Source organism: Pteropus vampyrus, unplaced genomic scaffold (assembly GCF_000151845.1).
Source record: "Pteropus vampyrus isolate Shadow unplaced genomic scaffold, Pvam_2.0 Scaffold298, whole genome shotgun sequence".
Lineage (NCBI taxonomy): Eukaryota > Metazoa > Chordata > Mammalia > Chiroptera > Pteropodidae > Pteropus > Pteropus vampyrus.
Window position 1 is genome coordinate 1407183 of NW_011889079.1, and position 26527 is coordinate 1433709.

Genomic DNA, 26527 nt, shown 5'->3' on the forward strand with positions numbered 1-26527 from the left:
AGTATTTTGAGTGACAAATTATTTCTAACGCATGAAGCTTAAACGATAACTCTAGTTATGTACATATGTTTGTGTGTGCATATATTTGCCTATCAAAATATCTGGTAAGGGCTATTATAATAAATGTAAAGGTTTTTTGTCCTTTTTGTTGTTGTTGTTGTTGTTGTTGTAACATGCTGTTGTTTTGTTTGTTTGTTTTTGCCACTGCAAGTAAATCCATAGAATCATTTTGTAACTTAACAAAAATGTATGAATACATTGGCGAAATCACTTTGGAACGCAGTATGAAGTCCAGGCTTACCTTCCATAGCCTGTGTTTAGGTTTTCTATGTACTTTAACAGCCCTTCTTCTAGACCGAATGTCCATTACTAGCCAAGTGGCATTTGCTATTCCACGCAGAAGTTTGCCTTGACACAGTACACTCTTAGAGATCCATAATCAAAGTATGAGCTGAGAATTGGACTCTATCCCAAATTAACATAATCTGACAGACTAAAAATTAGTTCCTGTGTATCTGCACATGTGGATATTTAAATTTAAGTTAGTATTAAAATGAAATTAAATAAAAATTCAGTTCTTCAATCATATAGGGCATATTTCATGTGCAGAGTAACAGTTATAGATCCTTATTTGAAATGATATTAGTGAACATCCAGAAACTTTATTGCATTTGCATATTTCCACCAAACCTTCAGGTTTAAAGAAGGGGATTTATTATATAATTTTTAGCTCTAGTGAAAATTTCTCAAATTTAATTTTCTATAAGAAAGACATGAAAATACCCATCTCATCCTTTATTCTTACACAGTTAAAGTATAAAAATTATAAAATATATTTTAAATTGCAAAATTTAAATATTTGTGTATATCCTTTTTTCTCATTTATTTCTATCTTGCAAAGGTCATTTTAAAATACTCCGTGAATTTCAATATTTACATGCTGGTCGAATTTTCTTCTATCATATTGATGTTAGATAAATCAGAAGGACATTTACTTATTAGCCATTTCCACGACAAGACAACTAACAAAATTAAATATAGTAACATACTAAGTACTATATTTTTATGATCAATATTTCCTTACAAAAACATCGACTATCAATGAAATGCTTCACTGGACATTTTAACCTATTTTTATATCTTTAGAAACATTTAATTCATTGAGTTGTTCACCCGACATTTTTACAGATTGCTTTGATTGTAAAAATGTCATTTTAAAATGACATTTTTACATTGTCTTGGTCTTAAAAACATCAAATGGGGGATAATTCTTCATTTGAAGTTATTAAACATGACTATAATCATAAAAGTGTCATTTTAAAATAATTCTTCATTTGACCTTTTTACACTTAGCTGCTCCTTTTTTTCCTTAAAAACTTGATATTAAAAATGAAATTAATAGAAATTGAAGGCTGTACTTAGAAACTCTAAGATTCCACTGCTAATATTTCTATGGTCCTTGGAGAATGGTCTTACTACCAACTCCCGCACCACCCCCCCACACACACACATACACACTGACGGCTGGATGGCACTGGCAGAGGGCTACATGCAGCATGCATGTGCGTGCGTGTCTGCGTGTGTACCAACAGCGACATCCAACAACGCTTGTGTCTTCTCGCAAATCATTTATGACTCTTTACAACTTTCAGCTCCATTATTGCAATGTCATAACATATTACTCTCTATAGGCAAATCGCACAATAGCCATTTTCTCTCTGTTATGAAGACTAGGAATATGGCTTTGAAGTCATATATTGTGACAATTACTGGGATACAGGTTATACTTTTGTTCTAACCCTATGCATTGCTCCCTTTGAATAATTTTTAGTTTTTGCTTATATATATGTTTGTACAGAAAGCACAGTAAGAACGGGGTTCAATATTTGTGTTTATTCAAGGCCTTTTTAGTATGTGATAAATATCCTCATATTTTGGATGAATAGAATAATGCTGATAATAGCATTTGAGTACATATTTTATGGCAGGCATTGATGGGGGACTTTTATTTGTGTTGATTGATTCTTATAACGATCCTGTGAGGGATATATTATTGACCGATACCTGAGGACAGTGGATCCCAGAAGGAACCAGAATTTAAAACCAGACAGGCTCAAACACTAAGATAATTGAGCTTTCAGGACTTTTCTCAAATGCTACTTGTAGGACATGCTAAATTTTTGGATTATTATGACAGGAGATTGGCTTCAGCAATGAAGATGCTAAAGAGGCATCTAAAAGCATCTTTATTCTCCTCTTATTTCAGCTACAAGCTACTCTCCTCTCGTAAGCTACTGGGCCAGACAGGCAGCTAGGACATAAACAGTATGATAGAGACAATGATTTCCGGTGTTCTCTGCTCTGGGACTGCTGAGTCTCTGGAAACCAATAAAAGGAAACCCAAGGACGAGGATCGTCCCAGGGTAAATTCTGGTGAGACTTTGACCAATGGACACCATTGGATCCCCAAAGAAAGCTGATACAGAGCATCTTAATTGTACTCTTTCTCACTTCTTGGGGAATCAAGAGGGTCAGAATAGATCATCTGAGTGTTTTTTAGCCTTCAATCTGAGCCAAGCCCAAAAGCTTCTTCCTGGTATCTGCAGAGGGGACGGATGACCTGTCTGCTGTGATAGCTCCAGTGCACAACAGTGTAAGCCATCTTACTCCTCACCTTGACAAAGATTTTATCTAGTGTTCCCCAGCAGCGGAACCTAACATCAGCCCATTGAACCAATAGAGAAAAACAATAACTCCAAAAAGTGGGAGAGTGGGGAGGGGGGTGGCATAAGTTAGAGAGAAGAAGAACAAATACAAATTAGGACAGTTGCACAAAAAGCAGACTTGCCAGGAGAGGCAAGTGTAAACCTATGTAACAAAAATAATACTAATATGTAAGGACGTTCAAGTCTAGAACACGTAAGAGAAAAAAAGAATCTTCATGGAAATGAAAGAAGATAGTTTTATGTTAAAAAATTTTAGTGGAAAATTGAAAAGAAAATTGTTATTAATGAGATCCAAATTATTGTCTTGAAAGATTGATTTAAGGAGGCAAGCAATGAAAAAAAAAATCACCCTAAACTAGAGAAAGTACTCAATCTGCAGACTTAATAAGACTCAATAATCTCAAGTTTTGATGAGAAGACGCTCTCTTAGGCTTTTAGTATTAAAATCTCCGAAGTCTGAAACCAAGGAAAAAACTCACAAGCTTTCAAACTGAAATAAGAATTACTTTTGCAAGAAAAATAACGAGATCAACATAAAAATTCTGTCTGTAACTCTTAGGCTTAAAGATGGTGAGATGACATCTATAAAATATGGAGAGAAAAGCTAAATGATATCATTAAACTATCAAGAAATTATAAGCAGATATGCATTAAATAGGAATATTTATTAACTACTGAAAAAAATGCACTTACCAAAGTATTAACCAAACAACAAACGAATCAGAAAATAGAGCACAAAAATACAGAAATCTCTCTCTTTCTCTCTCTCTTTCTCTCTCTCTCTCTCTCTCTCTCTCTCTCACACACACACACACACACACACACACACACACACAATAAATAAATAAACAGGGGTGAGCCCTGAAACTTTCTTAGTTGGAATATCCTTCTACTGTACTTTCTCTATCCTTTCCTCTTACTTTTTTCTAACCAGCTATCTACACAGTTAAACTAAACATAATTATGAGCTGAAGAGAATGTGAGACATAAGTGTTAATACAGATCCTTGAAGGTGAAGGGCCTAGACGCAAAGACAGTTGTAAGGGTCAGAGATGAAAATATCAAACTAATACAGTTAATATAAAAAAGGAAGAACAAGGCGGCAGCAAGATTGGGAGGAATGCAAGTGAGTTAGTAAAGGTAAGACTGTGGAACAGAATGTTTTGATGTAGAAAACAGTATCTTATTTTCGTATACGATTCTAAACAAGTGTTTGATTATGACCACTCATGAAGAATAAAACTAACGCAACAGAAAAATACAACAGATTTTTAAAATTATAAATTGGAAAGTAAATAACACATATCATGTTCAATCCAAAGACATAATAAAAGTCAAAAAAGAGAACGCAAATTTTTAAAATAAAAATTTAAGAGAAATCAAATCAAACCGAATGCTCCCATTAAAAGAAATACATCGTCAAATTGAATTAAGAAACAAAATCCTATTATATGTCTGCTGTGGATCATAAGGATGCTTCGAATTCTTTAATCCTTCCTGTATCCACAGCAAAAAGGCAGAATCATTTCCCCATTGCTTAAATCTGTAGCTTAGACAGACCAGTGAACCAAGGGCTAAGGCTAGGCCCACACAGGTGTTGCGTGTTGCTACCTGATTGCTTTTGCTCCTCTGCTACCTCTGGTGCTTGGGATAGCCCACTGGCAGATGAGAAACATGGCATAAGCTGAGTTGGCCCAAGTTGTCCCAGCAGAGACCACCCTAGATCAAATGACAGACAGCATGCCTACCCCAAACCCCACACCCCAGGTAAGTGAGAGAAACCAGACAAAATCTGAAGAACTCCTACTCATGCTGTCAATACAGACACATAAACAAACCCATCTGAGATCAGCCAACCATGGGCCAGAACAGCTGAATCCTGCCACAAAATTAGTGAGCTATGAATAAACGATTATTGTTGGAAAGCTCTGCGGTTTTGCGGTTCTTATTATGACACGTTATTGTGCAAATAGAAAGCAGAAAAAAATGTTTATAAGAAAGACCTTAAAACAATATGTATATATCTGATAAAAACAGAAATAAAAGATTGGGCAGAGATGGTAAACAAATGCAATCAAAGAGAAAGCAAGGAGACCAATATTACATAAAAAAGTGGAATATAAGGTTAAAAGTATTTGTCAAAATAGAACGAAAAAATGTATAAAAGAACAAGGCGTGATTCATGGAAAAAATACCACAATCATTAACTTGTATTTACCAAAGTAGCTGATAAACTACTATTGGAAGCGCAAAGAAAATTTGATGTACTGTATAATATTAGTAGGATACTTCCATAGATCTCTTTCAAAACCTGACAAATCCCGAAAAGAAAAAAAGTAAAGTGTAGAACATTTAATTCAAACAACAAGTTTTGTTTCCAGATATATGGCTTATTAAATTCCATTTAGTATTCTCTTTTTTAAAGACCTCAACATTTAAAAAATCAAAGCCAAAAACAAACAAAAAACTCAGATGCTTCCAGTTTCTGGTTCCACATGTATGGAGATTAAAAGCTGAAACTGTGACCTAACAACAAATAAAAAACTAAACAGGAAAAAAAAAAAAAAAAACACAACTTTCCTAGGATCCACAAGAGAGGGGAGGCCTGGGCAAACTCCTTCCCTCAAGATTAGAGAGACAGGCAAATACCGGGTGTCATGTCTTACCAGAGCTGAGGTTCCAGAGCAGAAATGGCCGTGGGAAGCAGTGCTGGGGCAGGAAGACCTGTCTGTGGTGAATGAATTGCTGGAGGCTCGCTGTGGACAATTTTGAGAGTAAAAACCTCCAGGAGGACCCAGTCAAAAGGAGACTCAAACAACTTTTGTGAGTTTAGTTCTCGGAGCACTACCAGGCTCTCCCAGGAAATATCGAGAGAGCTAGAGAGGGGTGGGGGGGGGGCGGGAAAAAAACCACTTCCTGATTCTGGTAGAGGGAGGGAAAAGTAACTACAGCTAATTCTTGAATTACTGGGGGTGGGAGAGTAGAGGTATTGACACCTGTAGGCACAGTCAAAAATCTTTTTAACTCTATAGTTGGCCCTTTGCATCTGCAAATTCAACAAACCATGGATCAAAAAGAGTAATCTCTTCAACTGGGAATCTGCAGCTGGAAAACAAACCAGTTGGGAATATGAAAACACTGTTTTCAATCCCCAGCTGGTTGAATCTTCAGATGTGAAATCTTCAGATACAAAAGACTGACTGTGATCACAGAAAAATTATATATAAGTGGACCCAGGCAGTTCAAACCCATGTCTTTCAAGAGTCAGCCATGTTTTAAATTCGAACAGAGTTCTCTGTAAACAAGAAGAGGGTGGAGTGAAATGTTTAAAGTGTTGATGGAAAAACAGCAACAACCCAGAATTCTTTACCCTGAAAAATTATCCTTCAAAAGTGAAGGAGAAAGAAATCCTTTAGAAAGAAGGAAATTAGTATAGGTCAGATACAGATAAAAGTTTGTTTGAAATGATAACAGCAACAATGTTAAATGCTTAATTAAAACCACACGAGACAGAAAAAGAGTGGAAGACAAAATAGGAACACAGAACAGGGAAAATAAATAGAAAAGAGTAACGAACATGGTAGATATTAATTCAACTATAGCATTCGTCACTTTGAACGTCAAAAGCACCAAAAAAGCACCTACAAGCACCAAAAAAGATTGTCAAAAAGCAATAACTGACTATATTGAATAGAAGAAGCCCCTTTAAATACAAAGACATGGATGGATAAAAGTGAACAAATAGAGAAAAAATACACCGTTTTAACATTAATCAGAAGAAAACAGGAGTAGACTATGGCCACGCCACCCTGAACGTGCCTGATCTCATCTGATCTCGGAAGCTAAGCAGGGCCGGGCCTGGTTAGTACTTGGATGGGAGACCACCTAGGAATACCAGGTGCTGTAGACATTTAAAAAAAAAAAAAAGCAGCTATAGCAATTTCATACAGAACAGACTTCAAAGTAAAAATTTAGGATACATCATATTTTTACATTGCTGGTAGAAATGTAAATGTTTTTAGATACTGTGCATCTATTAAATTAAAAGATATATCATTGGCTTATGAATTTCACTCCCATAACAAGTCATTCCATAAAATTTTTAAAAAATTAAAAAATAAACATTGACTGTATAAGTAGATACATTGTAGAATTGTGTATGATCATCAAAAAATGGAAACAAATTGAATGCCATTAATAAGAAAACCCATATTGTGAATAATTGAACAGTCATTAAAAAGATTACTCTTTTAGAGTTCTTAGAGTGACTCATATGTGATATTTTAGGGTGAGAATGCTAAGACACAAAAATAGTATAATATATTCTCATATTTTAAACAAAGGCCTCAAGGTGTCAAAACACCTCTACAGTAGCCTGAGCATGAAGTGATGGCATCGCCGATGGCAGCGATGGTGTTGAGAATGGAGCTTCTGTGGCCTTCGGCTACACTCTAATTACATTATTGACTGAGTCTCTGAGGGAATTCACTAATAACAGCAATTGTTTTCCATCCAGGTTCCTCTGAGTTTGTGTGTGTGTGTGTGTCTGTGTGTGTGTGTGTGTATGTGTGTGTGTGTGTGTTGTAGTGGGTCCATGTCTGCTGTATGTGTGTGATATGCATTGTAGATAGAATACATATGAGTGATAGAAAAATAATATATAGAGAGAGATGCTACAAAGATACTGAAGAGAATGATAGATTTTTAAAGTCTAGGTTTTGTACAAAGCTGGCCACCAGATATCTTTAGGAACATGATTTAGTAGAGTGGTGGGGGCTTAGCGGGGGGCGGGGATGTAGTCGATAAAAGATGGCACTGCAGACTTCATGTTTAGAAAGCGTGTCAGTAATAGGAAAGAATAATGGCAGTAGAAAGAGACTGTGGTTGGATCTTGGCCGTGGAACTCAGAATACAATACACTAACAAACCAGTATTTGGAATAGAAGCTTAAAATAAGGAAATGATGTGTTAGTGAAAATTTTAGAATATATTCTGCATACCTGGCCAAAGAAATTTAACTAAGACTTAACTTACTCCATGAAGAGCCAAAGGAGTCCTCATGATTCTTACATGCGTACACAGAGAGAAGGAGAAAGGAATAGACACACACATGTGCACACACACACACCCTGAAACAATAGAAGTATACAATTGTGAGGCAAATAAAAAAGTTCCGGCTTCAAAGTGCGTGGGCAAATTAATCTAAGGGCATATATTTTAGTTGGATGACAGCTAAAAGGTCTCAAAAGAAGTCATCTAATGCACCCCACTTCTCAAGAGTGGTATGATTCCCACTAGAAAGACGAAACGGCTAACACACAGTGAATTTAATCAAATTGTCCAAGCTCATGTAGCCAGGGCCAGCAAGTGGGGAGGTCAAGCTCATGGCCATCATTTGCTCCTCTGCAACACCATGCTAACCTCAACAAAATGACCCTCCTGCACCAGACATCCTCTTCTCTGTGTAGTGGTAATCGCATATCTCAGCACTAATTATGTGACCTCACAATATGCACCTGAATGGTTGTGCACAGTGACTGCTGTCTTCAAGAAATCTCCCTCTACACGGAACACTACAAGGATGGCTGTTCCCCTGAGGTAGTCCAAACACGGACCTCTGAACGTTGGCAAGGCAAGGCCCTTCTGATGAGAGAAACTTCCAGAAATTAGCATTAATTTTGAGGACCCTAGGTTTAAAATTCTTTAATAACCCATTGGGTACCAGGGCTGTGGATTGATTCATTAGGCCACCTCTTAAACTTGGCTTCTATTTCCCACACATAAAAACTACCAGTCATAAAGTGGAGAGTGCTATAATTTGGAATTTTAAATTTATGACTTTCCTTGCTTCATTTTTGTATGTAATTTTTCTGTTCCTATTTGCACCATAGTATTAATTAATGCCCTGGCAAATTACAATAGGATTCCTGTGGAATTACATTTTAGATCTGCATGAATACCAAAACAATTCAGTATGATTCATATTCCAACAATGAGTACCATAGGAACTAATCGTGATTGTCTCATTTACTATAGCATGTTGCCAAACAATTATTATGTGCAGTTGATGAACATTTGAATAAATGCCATCATACTCTGTACTCAATTAAAACAACAGCACTAATGATTAATATCACCATTATTCATATCAAGTTATGGCTGTGGGTATTGTGTGTTGGAGGGAATGACTAGGGGAATAAATGTTCATTTTAATTCCATTTATATCTTGCTCAGAAGTATTAAAATGTAATTTGCATGAAATATATGCATCATTCTCAACATAGCTCTAACTTAAGAAAGCAGCTTTCTCATCTGCTGGATGATTGAGAAAAGAAATGACATTTTAAAAGAAAAACTAAAAATGCATAAAGACAGATGCCTCATTTTTTATAGCTTGTTTGGTCAAGAAAACATTTAGTACTTGTTTCCTGAGAGATAAATGCAATTTGTAGTCAGTTAGAATGAGTAATTAAACAACATACACACACACACACACACACACACACACACACACGCAATCGGGTAGAACAGAACTATCCACTCTCTAAAATAAAAAAAAAGAAAATTGTTAAATCAATTAGATTAAGTGATCTCAGGTCCTAAAAATGGCCATCTGGGAGTTGTAAATGTGAAACTGCTTCAGTCATTAACATATTAATAAACAGAATTACATTATCAAGGGAACTCCTGATTTTAAGGATATGAAGACATAAAATAGGCATGTTTTGGTAGCAGGACAGGAAGAAACAGCATATGTCTATAAACAAATGTGGCATATACTCTATAATCCAAAGATATATTTAGAGTTCTTTCCTCACCAAGAAGATGCCACAAAATTGAAAGTTGGCCAGATACCTAACTCAGCTGCCTACAGTGTCTTGAGACACACTGTCCGGGTATCCACCTTCAAACTCGGAAGGATGCCAACAAGATGTTCTTTTGGAAATTTCTCAACTTCCATGTAATATTCTACATATATAAGATTCCTCTTAAGTTTTAAAAACTTAAGTATAATAGAATATAACATGCCACAATATAAAGTAGGTTTAGTGGCACAGTAAGGGTGAGAAATGATAATATATCCACTAGTCTATGATTAAAACCAAAAATGAATTCGCTAGAACTTTAGCCTACTGGGGAAGAAGGAATTAAAAATAGCCATCCTATGAAACAGTCCTCTCCTGATTACTGGGAGGTGCTTCTCTAGGAAAAAAAAAAGGAAGCAGAAAATGGAACTCTTGGTAAACGTGCCGATAACTGACCTCCTAGTATACGAACAAACAGCACTTGCTGGAGGGGTCCTGACACATGAAATGCTTTTTGCAGGGTGACCCTGGTTTGGGAGTGCTTACAGTAAACAAATCTATGATTTACGAATATATGAGGCACGACTCTCTGGGGAACATCATGTGAGCATTACAAATCCCTGGGGTATGAAATGGAGATGTTTCATAACCTACATTCATCTTAACATCTTCGTGAACTAACCTAAAATGTCTTCAGCAACCCAATCTACAGCCAGAGAGTTCGAGACCCTTCCAGGGAAGAAGGCTCCGAAGAGCCACAGAGCACTCTGCAGGTCCTCCTGCTTGATCTGTACATCTTGATCGTACACATCTTTGGCAAAGTTTATTACTGTGCAAAACATGTGGTTTATGTGAACAGCAACATTTGTGATACTTCACTTACCTCTAAATGTCTTTCACAGAGGTCAAGCATTGGGTATAGGCGTTGACGTGTTTTTCAAACTGCCCACATGAGTCTCATGTGACCGCAGGCTCCTAGGACAAGACTATGAGCCCACATTTCCCTAAGTCTTTTTTTCTCAATGTTCAGTGTCAACCACTGCCCATAGTTATTTACAAATATCCTAAGTTTTCTTTTATCTCCAATGTGTGTGTGTGTGTATATGTTTTTTTGTTGTTGTTTTTTTTTTCTGGAAATAGTTTCACAGTGGTTTCTGATAAGCCCAAGAAAATCAAGTATCAAAAAATTTAAACTGAGTCTATTTTTGATTCTCTAACATTAAAATTTGTTTCATCTGTTTCTCTTTCTGTGTCCCCACCAAAGAGTGATTTCCAGTCCTTAGTTTTTCGCCGCATAAAGCGAGTCAATTACTCTCCACTCAAAAGTCTATCTAACACTTAACACTCCATTCAAACTTTATAGATTCTTTACAGTAGTAAAGCCATACAAAAGTATCACTAATGTTTGGAGTTTTACTTCTCTGCTTCTCCTCTATGACTTACTTTCAACTCTGGCTTCTAAGACTTCCTGCGGGAAGCTCTCAACCTCCAGTAACCATCCTCAGCTCGTATTCCATCTCCAAAAGAAGCTCTATAATGCACAGGTGATTGTGATACACATATTACTGTGCGCACACATGTGCACACACACACACGCACACACACTCATTAAGAATTATTGTTCAGAGATAATACATTTTCACTTTGTAGTATTTGTGATATGGCCAGCGAAAGCCAGGATTCCATTTCATGGCCAAGAAATGTAACGAGAAAAGCTATGATCCATAATCCAGGTCTCATTATCACTTTGCTTTAATCAGTTGGGCTGATTGACTCTTAAAAAAAGAAGGGGAGCTATTAGAATATAATAAGATGGTGAATGTATAAATCCATTTATAGCCATGTTCTATTTCATAGATAAAGATCCTGAATTTAGTATATTTATTAGAGGGGTGAACAATGTGTCTTGCACTGGATATACAATGAAATGTGACTCTTACAATCAAGAAAATGTGCTTGAATCCTTCATTTATTCTTTAACAATATATTCGGTATACCATTATCTTTGGGGGCGTCTTAAGTTATTCAGTATGAAGGCTCATTTTCTCAGCCAAAGACTGAAGTAATAGTATTTATTTGAAATGTAAATGAAGACTTTCACCAAGGAATGTATGTTTCATTTAGCAGTTGTCTCTAATCAGAATGTCCTATGAATAATGTAGTATGGCACCAACATCCTCATTAAGCCAGCTTCCCATTATTGCATTTTATGATGATAATCTTCTCGTTAAACTTCCTTCACTATTTTTGTTGATGATCATTCATATGCTTAGGTCTTCAATATTAATCTGAACACACAGATACACACACACACTCGCACGCTCAGCCTCCTGTAGATCAGAATCAAATTATATTGATGACCAGATGTCTTTTAAATAAAGGATTGTTATCCATTGTATGTCCGAGAAATGGCATGGACTTAAATTGTGATACTGGGCTAAAAGAGAAAATGAGTTTCAAACTAGTCTCAATTCATATCCATCTATGAGGCAATTTCACAATTATACTTGACTGACAGGAATGGCCAAGAAAAAACAGATTGGCCAAATAAATGGACTAACTAGAATAGTTTTGTTGTTGTTTTCTTGTTTTTCTTTGACTTTTAGTTAAAGAACCACAGAATTATACAATATTAGAATTTGCCGAGGACTTTGCAAGACCCTTATTTTAACCACGTGAGACCTCAGAAGTGCTTTTCATAACCAGCATACAGATTTCAACTCTAAGAAAAATATAGATCTTTCTAATTTTTAAAAGAAAAATTCACATTTTATCTCCTTGAAACTTTGACAAGATGAAGAAAAAAGAGTGGTTGACTTAAGGGGTGATGATAACGACGTGTCGAAACCAAGCTGGAAAGAAAGGTTTTTTTCCTAGACACAGGCCTTCCTTCTTGAGGTTCCTATACACCTCATTTGAACTATATTCAAGGTCCTAGGAAAGAATTCATTAATCAGGAACATTTTCCCGTATGCTTTTACGCATTTATTTCAATCATTCTTCCTTGGAGGTAAAGATGCTAACCGTGCCCTGTGTAATAGTGAATGCTGCATGTTTAACACGGAAGCATCAAAGCGTAGAAAAGATACAGTCTAAGGCCATGCCACCCTTAACGTGCCTGATCTCATCTGATCTTGGAAGCTATGCAGGGTTGGGCCCGGTTAATATTTGTATGGGAGACCAACTAGGAATACCAGGTGCTGTAGGCACTTAAAAAAAAAAGAAAAGAAAGAAAGAAAAGAAAAATACAAGATATATACACAAACTATAAGCGGTGGTTACTCCTGAGGAGGGGATTGAAAAATGGAAGAAGGGGATTGAAAAATGGAAGAAGATTTTCATGATTTGATGTAAAGATGTCTGTCTAACTTAAGAGTATTATGATGATTTTATGTTTGTAATTATAAAAGTAGTATGTTATTTTCGTCAAACTTTCATATGTTTGTTTAAGGGCTCCTATTAGCTGGTCTTTTATCTAAATAAGCACAGATTTACAAAATTTTCTAACAGATATAATTTTTTAAAATCATTTGTATGCTCTTCTTGAAACCTTTCCAAGTTTTTTATATTGTGTTTTATTAACGTTGTCCAGAATTAGACATGGTCCTTTTGTAAGCATTGCACTAATATTGAATTAATAAGATTATATGTCTCTATGTGAACTTACATTTTTATAAGGACAATGATACATATTTGGGGCAGATTTTCAAAGCAGTGAAATTGAAAAGATAGTTTTTCTATAGAACTTGTTTGGCTTCATGTACGTTTAAAAATCACCTGCCAACCTCAAGGAGGATTAAGTTTGGATAATGTAAGTACTGTCCCATGATTACAGTATGGAGAGTCCTATATTTCCAGATTTTATATTTCTAAAGCAGTTGCTATTGAAAAGCACCCAGGAAATACTCAGTGTTTGCCTTGCTATTGTTTTATTCTTCAGAGTTTTAACATTCAAGAGAGCACAAGAGACCCACAGGGGAGTGTGGCCCTATAATAATATAAAGGGGAATCTAATATGTCAAGAAATAATTGAAATCAGTACAATACATCTTATAGCACAGCTACTTAGACAGCAAAATTCATGAAACCTTCTGTGTAAAGTCTAAATTTTTTAACAAATACAAAATTAACACCATTCATTTAGAATGGCTGGGTCACTATCCAGTTAATAATTGTAATAGTAAAATTTAATTGTGTCGAGAGGGCAGAAAAGGTAAAAATTCATCATTAAAGAGTGATATCTATTTCAAGGGACCTGGTCAAAGGTACATAGTTATTGCACAAATTACCTTAGAAAAGATAAAGAAAATTTGGTATCAGGCCATAAGGGAGGTGGGACTGACATTTTCGTACATATTTCTAGCCTCTTATTGCTGAACTCTCCTTCCCTCTTAAGGACCTATTGCTGTCTTCCCGTCTATCTTCCTTTTCAAAACAGGAAACCATCTGTCATTGATTTAACACTACTTACCTCTCTTACTGGTATTTGCACTTTAAACTTGAGTCAGAAATGGCAGAATGAAAGCCTTCGTTCCCTGCTTTAGGAGTTTCACGCATCAGCAAACTATGTATGCAATGACGAGGAATAACTGACCCAACATTGCTGGAATCTCATGGAACCCAGAAATTTAACTTTAGCAGTTGTAGGGTACCTAGAAGCGAGGTCAGCTCGGAAGGGAGAGTATGAAGTTGTACCACCTACAGACACAGTAGGGTCATAAATTGCTGCTATTTTCATGCTCCTGCTGCCACTTCCATTGGAATCATTTTACTGCAAGATGATGTCCTAAGAGCATCTGAGCTCTGTGGAATATGTCCCAACATCGCTGCCTCCTGGTACCCTAACCTCAAAGCCTCTTGCAGGGCATATTAACATATGCTCCTTTGCTTCACGCTCTTATTTCTTCCACTTAAACTTTATTTTCTAGTCTAAAATCTTCTCCTTTTATTTAAAATTTTTAAAATCTATTTTTCAATTACAGTTGACATACAATATTATATTTGTTTCAGCGGTACAACATAGCGACCGCTCATTTATATACCTTACAAAGTGCTCACGCCGGTAAGTCAGTACCTATCTGAGCAGCCCAGTGAAATTTCACTGGCTTTGGAATAAGGCAGAGTCCGAATTTGCATCCTGATGGAACACTGTGAATAATAGCCAGGTAAACTTGAACAGAAACTTGTTTCTAAACCTTGATATACTGATCTACAAAATAAAAGAAAAATCAATATCTTGAAAAATGGTTGCAAAGATTACAAACAAGGAAGATAAAGACTAAGGCATGTTTTCAATAAATGGTAGTTATTTAGATTCAGCTCAACTCAACTTCTAACTCTTACAACAAAGTAGTCACTATTCAGATCTACATTTTTTATGAACTTCCTTTGACCTAATAGTCGGTGTGACACAATTTTGAAGTTAATTGGCCTTTATTTGTCTCATGTAGATTATATTTGTCTTGCCAATTTGAATGTAAGCTTGTCTGCCAGGCACTGTTAGTATTTCCGATAATAAAAACCAAGGTGGAAAGTTATGGAAATACATACCGAAGACACTGTCAGAGTTGAGTTCAGGGTGTTGGGTCTCCATGATTTCTGGAGCTAGATTTTTTTTTTTTTTTAGATCAATAGGATTTATTTATTTTTCTTTCTTTTCCCTTTTTTTTTTCTTTTTCCTTATTTTTATTATGGTGACATTGGCTAATGAAATCCAGTAAGCTTCAGGTATACAATTCAACATTAAATCATATATATATGATTTATACACACATATATATAAGTATGTATAAATATATATATACATATTGCATTATGTGTTCACCTCCCATAGTTAGATTTTTTTCTGTCACCACATATTTAACCCCTTTTACTCCATCTACCTCTCCCTCCCCACTACCCTCTGGCAACCACTACTCTATTGTCCATGTCCATGAGTCTCTGTTTGTTTGTCCTGTTTGCTTGTTGCTTTTAGGTTTATATCCCACATATAAGTGATATCGTGTGGTTTTCAACTTTTTCTATCAGGCTTATTTCACTTAGCATGATTATCTCAGGGTCCATCCATGTTATCGCAAGTGGCAGTATTTCATCTTTTCTTACGGCTGGGTAATATTCCATTGTATATATGTACCACAGCTTCCTTAGCCAATCATCTATCATTGGACACTTCGATCGCTTCCATGTCTTGGCCACTGTGAATAATGCTGCGATAAAATTGGTGTTTAAATATTTTTTCAGATATACGTTTTCAGGTCTTTGGGGTTAAATACCCAATAGAGGGATTGTTAGATCATATGGTAGATCAATTCTTAGTTTTTTGAGGAACCTCCGTACTGTTTTCCATAGTGGCTGTACCAATTTGCAGTCCCACCAGCAGTACGAGAATTCCTTTTTCTCCACATGCTCTCTAACACTTGTTATTACTTGTCCTGTTGTTAACAGCTATTCTAACAGGTGTGAGATGGCATTTCATTGTGGTTTTGACTTGTATTTCCCTAATAGCTAATGATGTCGAGCATATTTTCATACGTTTACTGGCCATTTGTATGTCTTCTTGGGAGACGTGACTGTTTGGGTCCTCTGCCTATTTTTTAATTGGATTGTTTGTTGTTGTTGTTGTTGTTATTGAATTAAATGAGTTCTTTGTATATTTTGTATATTAGGCCCTTATCAGAGGTGTTGATCGCAGATATATTCTCCCATTCAGATGATTGTTTCTTTACCTTGTTGGCAGTTTCTTTTGCTGTGCAGTAGCTTTTTAGTTTGATATAGTCTCTTTCATTTATTTTTGCTTATTTCCTTTGCCTTTGAGGTCAAATTCATAAAATCATATCTAAATCTAAGATTCGTGAGTTCAGAACTTGTGTTTTCTTCTATGCAATTTATTTCTCTGTACACTGGTATTACCCTGTATATTTTTACCCTTAGAAAGAACAGATATAGATGTTAAAGAAATTTATATATCACCTAATATGTTTTCTGTGGATATATTTTTATATATAAACATATTTTCGGAGCAGAAAAATCTCTTTGCTATACCATAAGTCTTGAAAGATATATTCTCTATATCCGATTTTGCTGTCAACTTGACTATTCTTGTAATTAAATTTTAACAAGATTTTATTTTATAGTTCTAAGGTTCTATACTACATTTCAGGTTGCTGAAAATATCAAAGTTAAAGACATTGTTTTAAATTATCCATTTACGTGGTTTGATTTAATGTGAAACAAAATAAACTTCTCTTATGCCAGACAATTCAAATCAATGGGCAGTTTAAAATATATTTAACTGTTTCTTTTAAAATTTTCTACACACTGAAGAGATGAAAAAAAACTTGTCATGTCATATATAATTCCCACAATTTATATTCAAGGGCTTACCTTTACATCTATTTATGTGATCTAAGTCTATGAAACTATAATGAATATATGTATGTGTGTGTGTTTGTGTGTGTGTGTGTGTGTGTGTATAATTTTTTTTTTTTTTTACCCAAAGAACTACAGATCATATATGCTTGTTGGTTTGTGCCTTACTAGATCTTAATAATTATACGAATGGAACTTAAGCAAAAAGTAAGCACCAGGAATTCGGGAATTATGGAAAAGTAGGATGCATTAGCTACGATAGATTTTGAACAAAACTAACTTTATTATTTAAAAGTTTTCTTTTGATATTCCCTTTTATACTTTACATCTATAAAAATGTATGTGATCATTAAAGTGCTATCTCCAGAGGCTAATCCAGCAGTTTCCTCCGATTTATTCCTGTCTACTAGCGATGCCAATATCCCGTCCCACCCCCTCTATGTCTTCCCTTTCCTCCTCTGTTAGCCACCCTGCTCTTCTCTTATTGCTATTTCTTGAGGAAGTTCTTCTGTCGTGAAATTTGTTTAAAAAGGCTTAATTAAATAATTAGTAACACAATTCGCAATAGAGAACTACTATGTTTTTAAATTTCCAGTTAAGTCGTTTTGACAAGTTACAACGATACATTCAATGCTGTCTTTGAAAATATATGGACGCCTAGTTGAAGAATTTCTCCTTTTACTACCAACCGCTAACAACTCTGAATCCTCTTACTCCGAAACACTAACCAGATGTTTGCAATTTGCCCTCAAGCGGAGACTAGCAGATATAAGCGAAAAAGCAACAAACAGGCATTAAGTTTAAACATGTCAAACAGCGTGGTTGATCAAGTCCCTTTTAGCAAGTTCCTTTTTAGTGTGAGTAACCTGGGAAATTCCAGCCAGGTCTATACTCTTAAGGTTGAGTGTTTCATTGCTGTTCCACTACTTTCCATCCCCAATCCTGAACGGCATGAGCTATTGGAGGGTGTAAAGTGCCTCTGAATGCTGCCGGGGAAAATTAGGGCACAGCAGACTTTCTGTGGCTGTGTAAGGCAAGTGAATGACTGTGTCCTCCATTAGTTTTAACGGCCAGCAAGAAAAACATAAGATCTGTGTGTGTGTGTGTGTGTGTGTGTGTGTGTGTGTGTGTGTGTACACATAAATTTTACAGAAAATTAAAAAGTTAGTGGTACTAAAGAATGATTTTGATAAGCATGCAGATATTCCAATATAGAATTCCAAAAGCCCTAACAGAAAAAGTTTAGTCGGATTCTCTACCTTCCACCAAACTCCTCACAGGAGATGTGCAGTTTCAAATATCATCATAAAAGGTCAAAAGAAAAAAAAATGTTTTATAGAAGCAAAGCACCCAATTCTTTCCCAAGAAAATGTAGAAATAATTGTAGAAATAAACTTGTGAATTGAACCAGCTGACTTAGAAAATTAGGCGAGTTAACTAATTAACTTTAGACACAAGTCTAAATAATTTTCAATGAACTTCAGAAAGCAGATTTATGGCATAAAATTTATTATTTTCTGCAAGAATGATTCCACTATTAAATATAATTTTCCTAGTATGTTTTAAAAATTTTTGTTTGTTTTGACTTTTTCAAATGTCTTTAAATGCTTCATATTTAGTTTATTGCTAAGTAATATGAAGCAAAGAATTACAAAAATAACAAACACAAGAAGTAAAAAAGCATCCAGGGATAGTGAAAAATAGACTTAAAAAATCTTTGGTTTCCAAGTTTAGGGCTCTTTCCCAGAATTGTTGGTTAACTGGCTATTATAAACATCTACATATTGGAAAAATAAGGATCTGGTGTAATTTATGACACAGAGAAAATAAGGAAATGCATAAGAAAGTTATTACAAAGTACATTAATGAGACTGTTATATTCTCATAAAAAGTTTGCCAACAATATATTAATTCTCAGATAAATAAATAGAAATTGGCTAGCAAAAAATGAATGTATTGTGTATATTTGTGTGAGAAAGGAAAGATGAAAATAATTAAAAGTTAGGATGATGGGGTAGGGTAATATGTTTATAAGTCAGTCATGCTTTTAGACAAGTTCTATAATGACACAAACTACATTCATACTATGTTCAGTTGTTAGTTAGGGGGCTCAGAGAATATTGTTCCCTCTCATTAAAAAAATAAAATTTTTAAGCGAAGAGTAAAATAGTTGCCATCTATCTCTGGTCCTAAACCATTGCCCTTGAAATGACATAATTTTCTGTTAAAGTTCTAGATTTCTACCACTAAGCTGACACAGGTAACTTCTTGGATCAAAATGAGCATTTGAACCTGAAGCTTAGAAATACATCATTAACATAAAGCTAGGATTCTAATTTTTAGTTCAAACGAAATATATTTTTATTATGCTATATCATAACACTTTTGTTATGACTAGGCTAATAGTTATTATTATTGAGAATCAACTTTTAAATGTATTGTTTTTTCCTTTAATTATAATAGAAACAAATTTTCATGGTAGAAGGAAATTTAAATCAAATAGCATAAAACCTGAGAGGCAATTAACATCTTTATTGATTTCCATTAATGATAAAATCTATTTGTGATTATAGAATAAATAAAATTTTCTATTCAAATTATTTTTATAAATTAAAATTAACACTTTTTCACTTTTTTTATTGTTCCAAATTAATAAGTAGCCTTTAATAACAAGTTAGTGGTTTTCTCTACCAATGATTCTTTGAAGTTATAATGAATTGCTTAACCATCCACTGAAAATTACAGTTTATTTACAAATTATAATTTTATTATAAATAATACCATAATAAGTATCTTTCTTTTAAAATCTCTGTTCCATTATCTCTCAATTTCCTTATATTCACTAACAAATTGAGTTGTTGAAAATTAATTGCTTTTTATTATTTCCAGTAAATGCCTGCTAGAAATGGCATATCACTGAAGCTATTGATATGGCAAATGAGAAATACATCTAGAAAATCTTCCTTACAAAGAAACGGCAAGGACAATATACATGCACACTGCACATATATATTTTACATAAATTGTAAATCCTTCTAAATTCACATTTCGTCTGACAAAATATCTAACTAAATGAATATTTAAACAAATTCATAAGTATGTAGAGTTAGTAAGAGCAATCCTAGGCATGACGAATGAAGAGGGAGTTAAGGAACCAAACAATACACTAGCAAGCTCATAATGAGACAGCCATGAACTATTGGGAAAGGAAAAGAAGGCATTGGTCTTTGTAATCTTCAGATTTAAATTTAGTTTGCACACTGGTAGATTGTGAATACTCGCACGTAGATAAGTAGTTGTGAAACACAGAATAATAGGCATAAAGAATTGACACTAAAAGTAGTCGAAGAGTACAAATTCACCATCCACCACAAATATAGGATACTAATAAAATAACAGCTTCCATTTGCGGAATATGAATGCCAAATTAGAATTTTCTATCCAAGCACTATAGATCGAGAGTGAGGAAAATTTTAATTGTATACATGTAAGGTTTTAAAAGGTCTCTGAGTAACAGATCTTACTAAATAAATTTCAAGAAGGTATAATTTAAGGGAAAAAAATTAACCCAAAGTGAAAAAATGACATAAAAGAAGCAATAATGAACAAAAAAACTGGTAAACACATGGTTAAACCTAAGCAAATACTAACCACAATAACGATAATAACAATGACAACAAAACTTAGTTTTTGAATACACAAACAAGATGAATGTAAAATTAGAAGAAAAGAAAACATGAAAAGAGAGGCTTATAAGGAAGTATATAGCAATGAATGCATATATTAGAAAAAAAGAAAAGATCTAAAATCAATAATCAATGCTTTTAAGAAACTAGAAAAAGAAAAAAATTCAAAGTAAGTAGAAATAATAATAAAAATTAAAGCAAAAATCAATGAAATTAAAGTCAGAAAATAGAGAAAATAAACAAAACCAAAGGCTGGTTCTTTGAAAGGATCAATTAAATTGATAAGTCTCTCAACAAGCTAACTAGGAAAAAGAAAAAGGAGATAACATAAACTACAAATACCAGAAATGAAAGCGGGGATAGCACTACAGATCCCATAGATATTAAAAAGATTAAAAAGGGATATTATGAAAAACTCTATGCCCATGAATTTCACAACCTCAGTAAAACTGACCAATTCCTTCAAACACACAATCTGCCAAACTCACAAAAGAAAAAAAAAGATAATCTAAATAGGCTTATGTTTATTAAAAATTTATCAATCATTAATAGCCTTCTGAACAGAAAGCACCAGGCCCAGAAGAGCTCAATGATGAATTCTACCAAATATTTAAGAAAGAAATTATACCAATCCTCTACAATCTCTTCCAGAATATAGAAGCATAGAGTATATTTCCTAACCTATTCTACAAGGCCAGCATTACCTCAAACCAAAACCAGATAAAAACATGGCAAGAAAAATAGACTGTAGACCAATATCTCTTATGAAAATACATACAAAAGTCCTCAACAAAATATTAGCAAATTGAATCTCATGATGTATAAAAAGTATAAAACACAATCAAGTCAGATTCATTTCCCAAATGCAAAGATGGTGCCACATTTGAAAATCAACTAATGCAGTTCATCGCATTAAAGGCTAAAAAAGAAAAAAAGCACAAAAAGCAGAAAAAGTATTTAACAAAATCTAACACCTGTTCAAAATAAAAATTCTCAGCAGATTAGACATACAGGGGAACTTCCACTTCCTCTACTTGATGAGCAACCTCTACATAAATCCTACAGTTAACATCATAGTTAATGGTGAGAAACTAGAAGCCTTTCCTCTTAAATTAGAAAGCAGGCAAGCATGTGTCCTCTCACTACTGCTTTTCAAAACCATACTGGAATTCCCAGCTAATGCAATAAGACAAGAAAAGGAAATAAAAGGCGTACAGTTTGGAAAAGAAGAAATAAAACTACCTTCGTTTACAGATGGCATAACTGTTTATGCAGAAAGTCTGAAATAATCAACAGAAAAAACTATCTGAATGAATAAGCAATTTCAGCAACAAGATATAACCTTGTATATATACCTGCAATTAACAGTTGGAATTTGAAATTAAAAATAAAGTATTATTCATATTAGCATTGCAAAAAAATAAAATATTTAAGTATATGTCTAAAAAATAGCTATAAAATACAAACACACACACACTACATATATATATAAAACACTACGCAATTCTGATGAAAGATATTAAAGAACTAAGTAAATTAAGAAATTTTCCATGTTTATGGATAGGAAGAATCAATATTATTAAGATGTTAGTTCTTCTCAAATTGATATATAGAGTCAATACAATCCCAATCAAAATTCTATTAAGTTATTTTGTGAATATTGACAAGCTGATTCTAAAGTTTATATGAAGAGACAAAAGACCTAGAATAGCCAAGATCATATTGAAGAGATAGAACAAAGTCAGAGGACTGGCACTATTCGACTTCACAACTTTCTACACAGCCACAGTAAATATGACAGTGTGATATTGAGAAAAGAATGGACAAGTAGATCAACAGGACAGATAGAAAGCCCAGAAACAGACCAACACATCTTTGATATGGAGCAAAACTAGTCAAACGGTGCAACGATAGTCTTTTCAACAAATGGTGCTAGAACAACTGTATATTCACATGCAAAAGAAGAAAACATGGACACTGACTATATGCTCTTTACAAAAATTATTTTTAAATGAATCAGAGACCTACATATAACACATAAAACTATAAAAAGTCTTGGAAGATAAAACATGAGAAAATCTAAAAGACCTTGGTTTTGGAAACATTTTTTTAGATACAACACTATAGGCATAATGGATGGAAGAAACTGATAAATTGGACTTCATTAAAATTAATGTTACGTTGAGCGAAACACTGTCAAAAATAAGAAGTCAATTCACAGACCATAAGAAAATATTCGAAAAAAAAAATCTGATGAAAGACTTTATCCATAGTGTACAAAGAACTCTTAAGATGCAACAATAAGAAAATGAACCACTCAATTAAAAACTGGGCACAAGATCTGAACAGACATCTCCCCATCGAAGATACACATGTGATAAATAAGCATATAAAAGTTGTTCAACATCATATGCCATGAGAGAACTGCAAATTAAACAATGAGATGCCATACATACCAATTAGAACGGCCAAGATCCAAAACGCTGACAACACCAGAAGCTGACAAGGATACGGAGCAATGAAAACTCTCATTCGCTGCTGGTGGGAAGGCAAAATGTCCTGCCACGTTCAGAGAGTTTGGCAGTTTCTTACGGAACTAAATATACTCTTAGTATAGGATCCAACAATCATGCTACTTGGAATTGACACAAATTAATTGAAATCTGAAGCCACAGAAAAACCTGCGTGTGGGTCTTATTTATAGCAGCTTTATTCATAATTGCCAAAACATGAAACTAGCCAAGATGGCCTTCGGGTGAATGGTAAATAAAGTGGGGTACAGCCATACAATAGAATATTATTCAGCACTGAAACAGGAACACCGAATGCATAGTACTAAGGGAAAGAAGCCAGTCTGAACAGACTGTACGCCCTATGCCATTCCTATATGATATTCTGGAAAAGGCGCAACCGTGGAGATGATTAAAAGATAGATCAGTGATTGCAGGGATTAGGAGGGATAAAGAGGCGAGACAGAGCACAGAGGATTTTTAGGGCAATACTCTGTATGGTACCACAACGGTGGATGCCTGTCATTATGAGTTTCCAGACCCATAACATGTATACCACCGAGAGTGAGCCGTAAGGTAAAAACTACGGACTTTGGGTGATAACGATGTGTCAGTGCATGTTCATTAATTGTAACAAATGTGGTGCAGGATGCCATAGGGAGGGACGTTGAGCCTTTAGGGGGTTATATGGAAACTCTGTACTCAACTTTGCTATGAACTTAAAACTGCTCTTTTCAAAATATTGAAAAACAGAGAGAGTCTAATACATTTAGTGAAAAATAGAGAGAGGTAGTGGACTATTGTCAAAGCATGCTAAGTATTTATATTTTATTTCAAGGAAAGTAGAGAAATGTGAATTTCGGACTTTGCAAAGTAAAGTAGGACTAAAGAAGGACAATCTATGATTTCTAACCTAGTGATAGAGGAAAGAAATGGAGAAATATAGCTTAATGCAGTTTTAAATGATGAATAACCAGATCTTTTTTAACCAAGGTAACTGAGGAATATTATGTATAAGCCTCATTCCTATAAGTACACAAAAAATGTTAAAAATAAAGGAAGAAAGCTACGCTAGAAAAATAAAGAACTATTGCAGTTCGACTCATGTTAATATAACTTTGAAGTAAAAATAGTTTTTAGAGAGAAACACATGTAATATACAATGATTACAATTTTGAGTTTGTTTGCGCCTAATAATAGAGCTTAAGTATGTAAAACGACATTGACATAATTACAAGTATACATTTTTAACTCTATAATCATAGCGGGGTATCTTAACATACTAATTTTAACAACTGATAGATAAAGGAGAAAAGAATTAGTAAGGTTATATAAAAAAAAAAAATCCATTAGATACACCGAGATTAACTTGGGAGCAGAGAGCTACATGTATGCGTTGATGTTACTCATATTAAAACTATATCCTGAGCAGAGCACAAAAACGGTCCGTAATTCACCTCTTCAATGAAAATATTCGACGTGTCAATGAAAATCAATTATTACTTTTTTTAGTCACACGACATCTTCATCTAACTATTCATGAACATTTAATTGAAATATATGATAAATGTTTGGTTTAATATAGTAAAACATTATGAGGTAATTATTTTTCATAGTGCTTTGTAAAATAATAGCTCACCATTTATAACTAGTCTTAGCAATAATTTTAAAGATGGACCAATTAAAAATGCATTCCTATGATATATAATAGATTCATTATAATTAAAAATATATCCATTTATATGAATATCTATGAAAAATGTCTTACACTCTACACTAAACTATCTTTTTGGATAAAATTTCATCTGGAAAAGCCAGGGACATTTTTTCTTTATGTAACTCGGAAAAGTCAGTTTTACACTCTAATATAAGTATATACATAATGTATCATAAAGATTTAATATAATGACATTTACTATTTTAGGAAAAAGAGAAAAAGTTGATATATTACATGAATCCCATAATACTTAACTTGCATAATATAACCTTAGATGATTATTTCTGTTAGTTTTCATGGTTATACTAATTCTGTAGAAAAAAATTAAATCCAACTATAGTTAAGTTATAAATTTTTTAGAGCAAGTTTGTTTGACGGCAGATTTAAATTGAAAGTCTTCTTACCAGACAATTATGTTTTCAAAGGCCTTCAACTGATTTATGGAGAGTTTGTCCCCATAGAATTATATCGTATTACTTCAATTTTTTTATTTAAAAGTTTGATCTTACAGCACTAATACTTCAAAATATTAAAAACAAGAGATTTCTACTCAAAGAGTTTATGGAAATCAAATATTTTATTCTCTCCTGATCTTAAAGGTTTAAAATTACTTGGTTTGCAGCAAAATCTGAAGTCAAAACAATACCTGAAATATTTTGAAACTTAAAATGAAAAAAGAAAAAACTTTTAAAAGTAAATTCCTGAAATCTAAGTTATCTTAATTTTGTAGAAAAGCATTGGTCAAAAAAACAAAATCATTAGCCTAGAATATTCAAAGTAAAAAATGTGATATTTGCTTCATTAAAAAGAGAAATTTTCTTGTTAACATTCAGCATTCTGAGAAAGACAATAGAATATTTGTGCATCTTGAGATAATCATGCTAAGTGAAATAAGCCAGACAGGAAAAGTTGAAAACCACATGATATCATTTATGTGTGTGATATAAACCTAAAAGCAACAAACAAACAGAGATTTATGGACATGGACAAAAGACTAGTGGTTACCAGAGGATGGGGGAAGGGGAAGGGGGGCAGGTAGATGGAGTAAAAAGGTTCAAATATGTGGTGACAGAAATAAATCCAACGATGGGCAGTGAACACACAATGCAATATATATGTGCCTTACTGTTGAATTGTACATCTGAAACTTAATGGATTTCGTTAGCCAATGTTATCATAATAAAAAAAAAAAATCATCGAGCTTTACACTTAAGATCTGTTTACTTACTAAAAACATATCTATTAAAATAGAAATAAAGATGATGTATCCAAAATTGTCAAATAAATAAATAAATACGGAAAACAAATTTCAGCTCTGACTAGACTTCAGTTTCTTAGGAACTAAATTATATATTTTATTTTTAAATTTATCTTCCGAAAATTATATGACTGTTGGCTGTTCAATCATTGGCATTCGATATCATTCAACAATTTATTTAAAAAATGTTCCACCAATTATTTATTGCTTAGGTATCACGTAGCAAACATTATCCTGGTTATTGAGCATCCAACATCAAATAAGAAAGAGATTATTAATGCTTTTGTCAAATTTATAGTCCACGCAGACTCTAGATAATTACACAAGTCATTGTTTATTTACTCTTGTAAGATAAAGAATATACATATTCTATCTCCAGGAAACACATAATTTAATTAGATGGATAAAACACACATACACAAAAGTTAACTAAGCATATAAATCAGCACTTTATGT

General features: G+C 33.9%; 1 non-coding gene and 1 pseudogene across 1 annotated transcript; both read left to right on the forward strand.

The window, feature by feature from the left end:
* The first annotated feature begins 6517 nt into the window (after window positions 1–6517).
* Window positions 6518–6636, forward strand: LOC111730024. Its single transcript, XR_002776523.1, has one exon. It is a non-coding gene; the product is annotated as a 5S ribosomal RNA (ribosomal RNA).
* Window positions 6637–12622: 5986 nt separating this feature from the next.
* Window positions 12623–12741, forward strand: LOC111730028 (annotated as a pseudogene).
* Window positions 12742–26527: the final 13786 nt, after the last annotated feature.